The sequence below is a fragment of the Brassica napus genome, chromosome C3 (genome assembly GCF_020379485.1).
Source record: "Brassica napus cultivar Da-Ae chromosome C3, Da-Ae, whole genome shotgun sequence".
In the NCBI taxonomy this organism is placed as follows: Eukaryota; Viridiplantae; Streptophyta; class Magnoliopsida; order Brassicales; family Brassicaceae; genus Brassica; species Brassica napus.
The window spans coordinates 30,890,447-30,898,821 of NC_063446.1; the positions used below are offsets into that span (position 1 = coordinate 30,890,447).

Sequence of the window (8,375 nt, forward strand, 5' to 3'; positions counted from 1 at the left end):
TCTTTTGAATGGCCAACCAAAAGGACTTATTATACCACAGAGGGGCTTACGACAAGGAGATCCTTTATCTCCCTATTTATTCATTCTGTGTACTGAGGCTCTGATATCAAATATTAAGAAGGCGGAGAGGGAGAAACAATTAACATGAATAAAGGTGGCCAGGGCATGCCCATCAATATCATATCTGCTTTTTGCGGATGATAGTCTCTTCTTCTGCAAAGCTCAAAAGGAGGAGTGTCATACTATTCTAAGGATATTAAAGGAATATGAGAAAGCTTCGGGTCAACTTATAAACTTTGATAAGTCTTCAATTCAATTTGGACACAAAATTGAAGAATCTGTCAGACAGGAGCTAAGGGATGTTTTGGGCATTCAAAATTTGGGAGGAATGGGAACATACTTAGGATTACCGGAGAGTCTTGGAGGTTCTAAGATACAAGTTTTTGTCTTTGTTCAGGAACGATTAAATAATAGGGTCAATGGTTGGACTTTTAAGTTTTTTACAAAAGGAGGAAAGGAGGTGATCATCAAATCCGTGATTACGGCTTTGCCAAATCATGTGATGTCGTGCTATCGTTTACCCAAGGCTACTGCAAAAAAATTGACGAGTGCAATAGCTCAGTTTTGGTGGAGCCCAAGCGGTAGCACAAGAGGAATGCACTGGAAATCATGGGACAAAGTATGTGTAAGTAAGGAAGATGGAGGTTTAGGGTTTAAAGATATCACTGACTTTAACACCGCAATGCTTGGGAAACAATTATGGCGGCTGATAGAAAAGGCAGATACTCTATTTTCTAGAGTTTTTAAAGGTCGGTATTACAGGAATGCTTCACCCCTGGAACCGATTCGTTCATACTCTCCGTCTTATGGTTGGCGGAGTATTGTTTCTGCTAGATCTCTGGTAAGCAAAGGACTAATCAAAAGGGTGGGAACAGGATCCTCCATATCTGTATGGAATGATCCTTGGCTCCCAACCACTCTCCCGAGACCAGCAAATAAAAATCAACACAATCTTTACTCAGACCTTACAGTGGATTCGCTTATTGATCCTCATTTGCGAAGATGGAATTCGCAGGCGATTCGGGCTTTGGTGGACCCACAGGATGTGAAATTAATAGAGAGTATACCTTTGAGTAGGACTCGGATGGCAGACAAAGATGGATGGCATTTCACAATAATGGAAAATACACGGTTAAATCTGGATATCAGGTGGAAAGGATATATCCATATAGGGAAAAACCACCAGTAGTGTTTGGACCTACGGTGGATATTTTGAAGGCACATTGCTGGAAAATACGGTATCCACCAAAGATTAAACATTTCCTATGGCAATTGGTGACAGAGTGTATAGCAGTCAAGAAAAATCTGCATAAGCGAGGGATACCCGGAGACATTGTGTGTGCAAGATGTGGTGCGGAGGAGGAATCAATCAACCATGTGTTTTTTGAATGCCCTCCTGCACTTCAGACATGGGCTCTTTCAAAGATTCCAACAAATCCAAATATGTTTCCGACAAGCTCCCTCTTTGTGAACATGGATCATCTTTTTTGGAGAGTGCTTCCACAGATGGAGGATCATCAGTTTGCATGGATACTATGGTATATTTGGAAGGGAAGAAATAATAAAGTCTTTAGTAATATGGATGTAGATCCGCTAGATACCCTTAAACTGGCTGATACGAAATCAAAGCTTTGGGCTGAGTCGCAAATTCTGACTGATGAAAAGAGAGTTCAACAGGTTGGTGCAATGGTTCTTCCGTCAATCCCAGGAAGATGGTGTTTTACGGATGGTTCCTAGAAAGACAATGATATTTTCTCAGGACAAGGATGGTATAGTACTCTAGAGGGATTTGCGGGTTTGATGGGTGCAAGGAATGTCCGGGCGTCCCTTTCTCCACTTCATGCAGAAATGGAATCTTTGTTATGGGCAATGGAATGTATGAAAAACTTACGACAATTTCAGGTTACGTTTGCAACGGACTGTTCTCAATTGGTGAAGATGGTTTCAACACCAGAGGATTGGCCAGCATTTGCAAGTTATTTGGAGGATATAAACAGCTTGAAGGAGAGTTTTTCCTGTGCAGAGATTATCTATGTCCCAAGAACGCAGAACAAGCAGGCGGATAGCTTAGCCCGTAGCGCTAGGAAAGAAACGTCTTTTGTAGTTCACATGGATCAAGATCTCCCAGTTTGGTTCACAGAGTCTATATGAGTCTGTAAAGTAGATGACAAAAAAAAAAAAAAAATGACGCTAACGCTTCCAGCGAAACCCTAAACCCTAAATCTTAAATTCTAAACCCTATACCCTAAATTTTAAACCCAAATCCAAACCCTATATCCTAAACCCTAATCCTAGACCCTAAACCCAAATTATATACCTTAAACCCAAAAATATACTATAAACCTAAACCATATACCCTAAACCCAAACCGTAAACCTTAACCCAAACCTTATAGCATTTAAGTTTGGGGTTTGGGTTTAGGGTTTTCCGTTTGGGTTTTACATCTAGGATTTGGGTTTAGGGTATAGGTTTTGGGTTTAGGATTTACGGTTTGGGTTTAGGATTTACCGTTTGGACTTATGGTTAAGGTTTTGGGTTTAGGGTATATAATTTGAGTTTAAGGTTTACGGTTTTGGTTTAGGGTATAGGACTTGAGTTTAGGGTATAGAGTTTAGGTTTATAGTCTAGTTTTTGGGTTTAAGGTATATAATTTGGGTTTAGGGTCTAGGATTAGGGTTTAGGGTATAGGGTTTGGATTTAGGGGTTTGGATATGGGTTTAGAATTTAGGGTGTAGAGTTTAGAATTTAAGATTTAGTGTTTAGGGTTTAACTGGAAGCGTTTGCGTTGTTAAAATTAGCGTTTTTATTTTTTGTAGCTATTTTTATTTAATTTAATATTTTTAATTAATAATTTATGTGTCACTTTAATTGGTTCTAAAAGATGGGGTGAATTTAAAGGTTCACCCTAGGGGATGATCCTAATATCTGTCCTTAGAAAATCAGGTAAGTTGGAAGGAAAAAAAAATGTGGGAGTATCACTCAATCTTTTTTTTCCGAGAAAGAGTATCTCTCAATCTTTAATGTGCATTAAATATTGGGAAATAGCCTATGATAACATTAAAAAAAATTTTATCACGAATATAGACTCTAAAAATCAAAATGACCAAAATATTTTATTAAAGAGATAAATATACACCTATACCCCTAGGATTAACTAATCCAAACATTATGATTTAGAGTTAAGGGGTAGAGATTTGAGTTTGAGATTTAAAATTTTATAAAATAGAAAATAAATATTAAAAATTTGAAAATGAAAATTTTAAAAATAGTTTCAAAAAGTATTTTCGAATTGCAAAAGAAAATTTGAAAAAAAAAATAAAAACAAATTTTCGAAAAAAAAAATCAAAAAAAAAATTATAAAAAAGTTCGAATTTGAAAACATATAATCTAAAACTATATAAAAAAAATATATTTAGGGTATTAGTATATTTTTACCTATTAAATGAAACATTTTAGTCATTTTCCTCCATGTGGTCTATTTTTGTGACCAAAACTTAAAAATAGTCTATTTACGAGAATTGCCCTTAAATGTTACCTCAATATATATGATCTCATCTTCTCAGATACAAAGACAAAATTGAACAAGAAACAACTACCGTGTGTTGATTCCATCATTTGCTTACTTTGAAATTTATTTGAACATCTTGTGAGAGATGACGCGCATAAACCTTCCAGAAGATTTGCTAGTGGAAATACTTTCTAAGGTCCCCGCAATATCGTTGGCACGATTTCGAACTACATCCCACTTTGATCAGAGATGTAAGACTTGCAAAAAAGCACTATGCTAATGCACCAAAGCAAGCCCGGCCCAGAGCATATGCAAAGTAAGCCATGGCTTAGGGCCCATAATTTTTTTGAGTTTTTTCAGCTGAATTTTTTTTTAAAAAAAAATTATAATAGAAAGAAAGCCGGGAAAATAGGTCTTTTATTCCCCAAGTAATTGAAATTAACACTTTTAACACCCAACTATAGGTTGCACAAATTTAATCCTCAAGTTTTTGTTGACTATGCAAAATCAGACCTACAAAAGTCAATCATCAATTATTTTAACGGAGACGTTAGATAAAATAGGAAGATGATCGAGTTCTTCCTTTCAAAACCCATAAATCTCTAAATTGATTTTTTTTTTTCATGCGATTTTGACAGAGAGGAGACGATTTCTGATGAGAAAAGAATAATTAAGGTGAGTTCAGACGAGAAGATGGTGAAAACCTTCTCCAGTAATCATGGAGGAAGACGAAAGAAGATTTGAATCAAAGGGCGCCATTGAATGTAGAACCCGAAGTTCCCAACCCTTAGAGAGTGAAAGGTAGTTAACTTAGTTAAATCGTTCTTTTTGATTAAAAAAAGTTAAATCATTCTTATCCTGCTGAGATTACTGGAAAGTGAACCAGATACCATGTTGATGGCACCAAGATCATGATGGTAAAAGGCTAACACATTCTGCTTGGTCTTTCATTGCGTTAAGCTCTTATTTAAAATGTTTTAATTTTATGAATCTACACTCCAGAGTTTTCAAACAACACATGAATCCTTAACAATTTTTTAATAATTTTTTTTTGATTTGAATAGTTAAGGATTCGAATAAAAACTGATCGTCCAATGGTGTTCCCGAAGATAGAATCATTAGAAAAATTATTAAATTTTTTTTTAATTGAACCTTGTACTTGCTTGGTTAATAGAGAAACAGAGTATATTACAAGTCGATCAATACAAGGTTGGTGACAATACCATTACAGAGAAGAGAATACTGATGAAAAGGAAACAAAGCAAAAGGAAACAATGCGGAAACATTCTCATATTAAGCAAAACAAAAACTTGAGCGTTTCAATTTCAAACAACAAGGCAATATAAACAAAATCCAATACCAACTGTACAAGATTAAGCCGGAGATCTAACCGGAAATTTCCTAAATCTTGAAAACACACAAACAAAAAAAAAAACAAAAATTAACAGAAAACAAAGAGAGGTTCCGGGATTTACAATTAACAAACCCAGGACAAGTACAATCAATTTCTACCGATTCCATTACAAATTTATGGAGAATAACCATGGGCCAATCAAATTGATAGAGTACGGATAGATACTTTATGAATCTACACTCCAGAGTTTTCGAACAACAGTCGGATCAGATGGTTAATTAATCAAATATTAAGCTAATCGTTAATCGGAAAGTACTGTAAATACCTTCAAAGATGACGAACGAAACGATTGTCTCTTCTGTGTTTGAGGGCGGATGGATGATGAACACTTGCGCCTACCGAAAGAACGGAGAAAGCAGTAAAGCAAGAGACGTGGTGGGAGATGAAGAGGAAGATTATAAAGGAGCCATGGTGGGAGATGATGGAGCGAGGAGACATCGAGAGAGAGCGTGGGAGGAGAGACAGAGAGAGACACGTGTGTTAAGGATTGAGTCCTTCCAATCCCTCTCGAAGGATTGATCCCTAGCTAATTAAACCAAAATAATAATATTATATTGAAATAATGCTAAGGATTAACGGTAAGGATTCATCTAAAATCACCGTTGCAGCTGCTCTAAGGAGAGGAGTAACACTGAGTACAAGCTTAAGACAATGATTGTGTCTACAGGAAACTTACAGGGAGAGATGTTGTTTTCGGGTACCTCACCTAATAAGTTTGAAGATATGAATCTTTAATTTTTTTTTGTTGGATCGAAAGATTTTAATTTTGTTTGGGGGTACAAACTCTTTGCAAATGATTTTCTTCTTTAAGTTGTTACTTCACGGCCTCCTCACTGTTTCTGTTTAAACAAGACTTTTTTTATGTTGTTCAAGCATTGACAGTTTGAGAAACATTTATCTCAAAATATTTGCATCAAATTTACAATATCCTGGTTTAAAAGTGTATTGCCACCATTTCAATTAATCATACAATAACTGAGAAAAAGCTTGTGTGTAGTTTAACGACAGAGCATACAAAAACCTATTTCTCACTCCTGCTCTGTATAACTTCAATTCAAATGAAGACTTTTAAGAGAATCTCAGTATCTGCAGGTACAAACAGAACATATCCATTAAAATCTCACCTGTCGAAGTGTCTGTAGACATTATTACTTCAACTTGGAAAACTAGCAAAATAAAAGGGTTTGGTACAGACCAAAACACTGTTGAGCTTTGTCAGTTTTCGCCAAACGTTCTCCACTGTTGGAACCGACCTCTACTTGCCGGAAATAGTCTCTTTTCTGTCAAAATCGCATGAAAAAATCAATTTAGAGATTTCTGGGGTTTTGAAAGCAAGAACTCGATCATTTTTCTACTTTATTTAACGTCTCCGTTAAACAATTAATGATTGACCTTCTTAAGTCTGATTTTGCATAATCAACCAGAACTTGAGGATTAAATTTGCGCAACCCATAGTTGGGTATTAAAAATGTTAATTTTAAATACTTGGGGAATAAAAAATCCATTTTCCCAAAGAAAGCCTTTAATTTAAAATTTGAATAGGGCCTATTATAGGCATGGGCCGACCTTGCACCGACCTTGCAAGCACAAGCAGTCTCTTGTTATTTTGTTGAATAAGTTCAGAGTTTGTTTATTGAGTGTCAATCTATGTGGAGTTCAACAACATTGTCCATCTGTAAAGATAACAAGTCAACTCAGGCTCAGAGATTATCTTTCTAGTTCTTATGAAGAAGTCGACATACAAGACGTGTTTCACTGTGAAGGCTTATTGCTATGCACCACCAAAGACAATAGACGTGTGGTTTGGAATCCATGTACAGGGAAGACCATGTGGATTCAACCTAGAAATTCTTATAAGGATTCTAACTATTATACTATTGGTTATGATAAAAAGTCCTCTTGTTACAAAATCTTGAGGATGGATACATTTCACATTGAGTATGAAGTATATGACTTTGCCTCTAATTCGTGGAAGATTTTTCATGAAACTAGAGACTGGTCCATTTCAAAGATATGCGGTCATGTGTCTGTGAATGGAAATACTTATTGGCTTGGTTTGAGTAAAGAAGATCCAAGTGTCTCTTCCAGAGGATCCAAAAGGTCATTTTAATCACAATGATGTAGCCTTATCAGTGAGTAGAGAAGGGCAACAGCTTTGTATGTTAGCTACTCAAGTATTTGAATTTACTGAAACAAACATATGGGTGGCAACTAAAAGTGAGCTCGTGGAGTAAGTTCGTAAAAGTGTCGGGAAGAGATGCATGCTATCGTCCTGATCCTAATAATAGGATGAGTTTCTTGGTCGACAGGAGAATAAAGTTGTATTGTCTTGTAATAACAGGTTTTCTAACAACAGGTTTTCTAACAACAGATACACATTGTGGGAGAGGATAAATACATAGAAGTGTATCATACAGACAAATCTTCTATCTCAATTCTTCTCAGTTATGTTCCAAGTTTGGTTCAAATCTAACAAAGAATATAAATCTTCGAGGAAAAGGAAAGTACCATCACTAGTGACTTCTAGGTTTCACCATCATTTATGCATCATGAAAGATGTAGGTCTTGCTCATTTGTAATATATCTTATATATTAAAACAGAAGTCACAACCTTGATTCATGTGTGATTTTTTAAAAAATGGAAATAATGTACATATTCATAGAAAGTCATGTTACATTTAATATCTAATCTTATCATTTAAATTTTGGGTATACCAGAAATTTTTAGTGGGCTATCAATAATTGGATTTAAACAATAGATGATCCATTGGATTTATAGACAGTATAAATTAAATAGATTTAATTTAATGTTGTAATACTATACCTCTATATGCTAAATACTTAAATATTTGTCGATGTTAACTTTTAAAATTATAAAGATTTAAAAAAAAAATATTATCTAACAATGATTAATCTTTACTAACTTAAACCAATGAAAACAAATTTTAAACTATATAGTTTATTTTAAAAATTAAAAAAAAAACTAAATGTTTAATTATTTACTCGATAATATAAATCTATGAAGCGAAAAGTTTATTTTTTTAAAAAACATTTGGTATATAGTTATTAATTAAACCAATTTAATATAATTGTTTAAATAATAAACCCAATTGTTTTTAACTCATGAGAATATACAGACGTTAATAACAGTAGAGTAAAGTCTTACATATACGATATAAATAAAGATCAAATGTTTCATCTATGAAAAAGGTGTAAATTAGTTAGTTAAACAGGGTAAAATCATTTAAAGGTGTGACTTTTAAGTGGTCTAAATTTAAAAAATCACATATAAAATAAGCCATAATTTCTGTGGTAAATATATAAGAATTTTTATTTTTAAATTAGAAATAGAAATGAATATTTCTTTTTAAAAACATCTTTTAAAATACTTCT

At 34.4% G+C, this 8,375-nt stretch overlaps 1 long non-coding RNA gene across 1 annotated transcript; it reads right to left on the bottom strand.

The window, feature by feature from the left end:
* Positions 1-5,717: 5,717 nt before the first annotated feature.
* Positions 5,718-7,685, bottom strand: LOC125584545. Its single transcript, XR_007321459.1, has 2 exons — positions 6,178-7,685; positions 5,718-6,068 (listed from the first exon to the last, which is right to left on the bottom strand). It is a non-coding gene; the product is annotated as an uncharacterized LOC125584545 (long non-coding RNA).
* Positions 7,686-8,375: the final 690 nt, after the last annotated feature.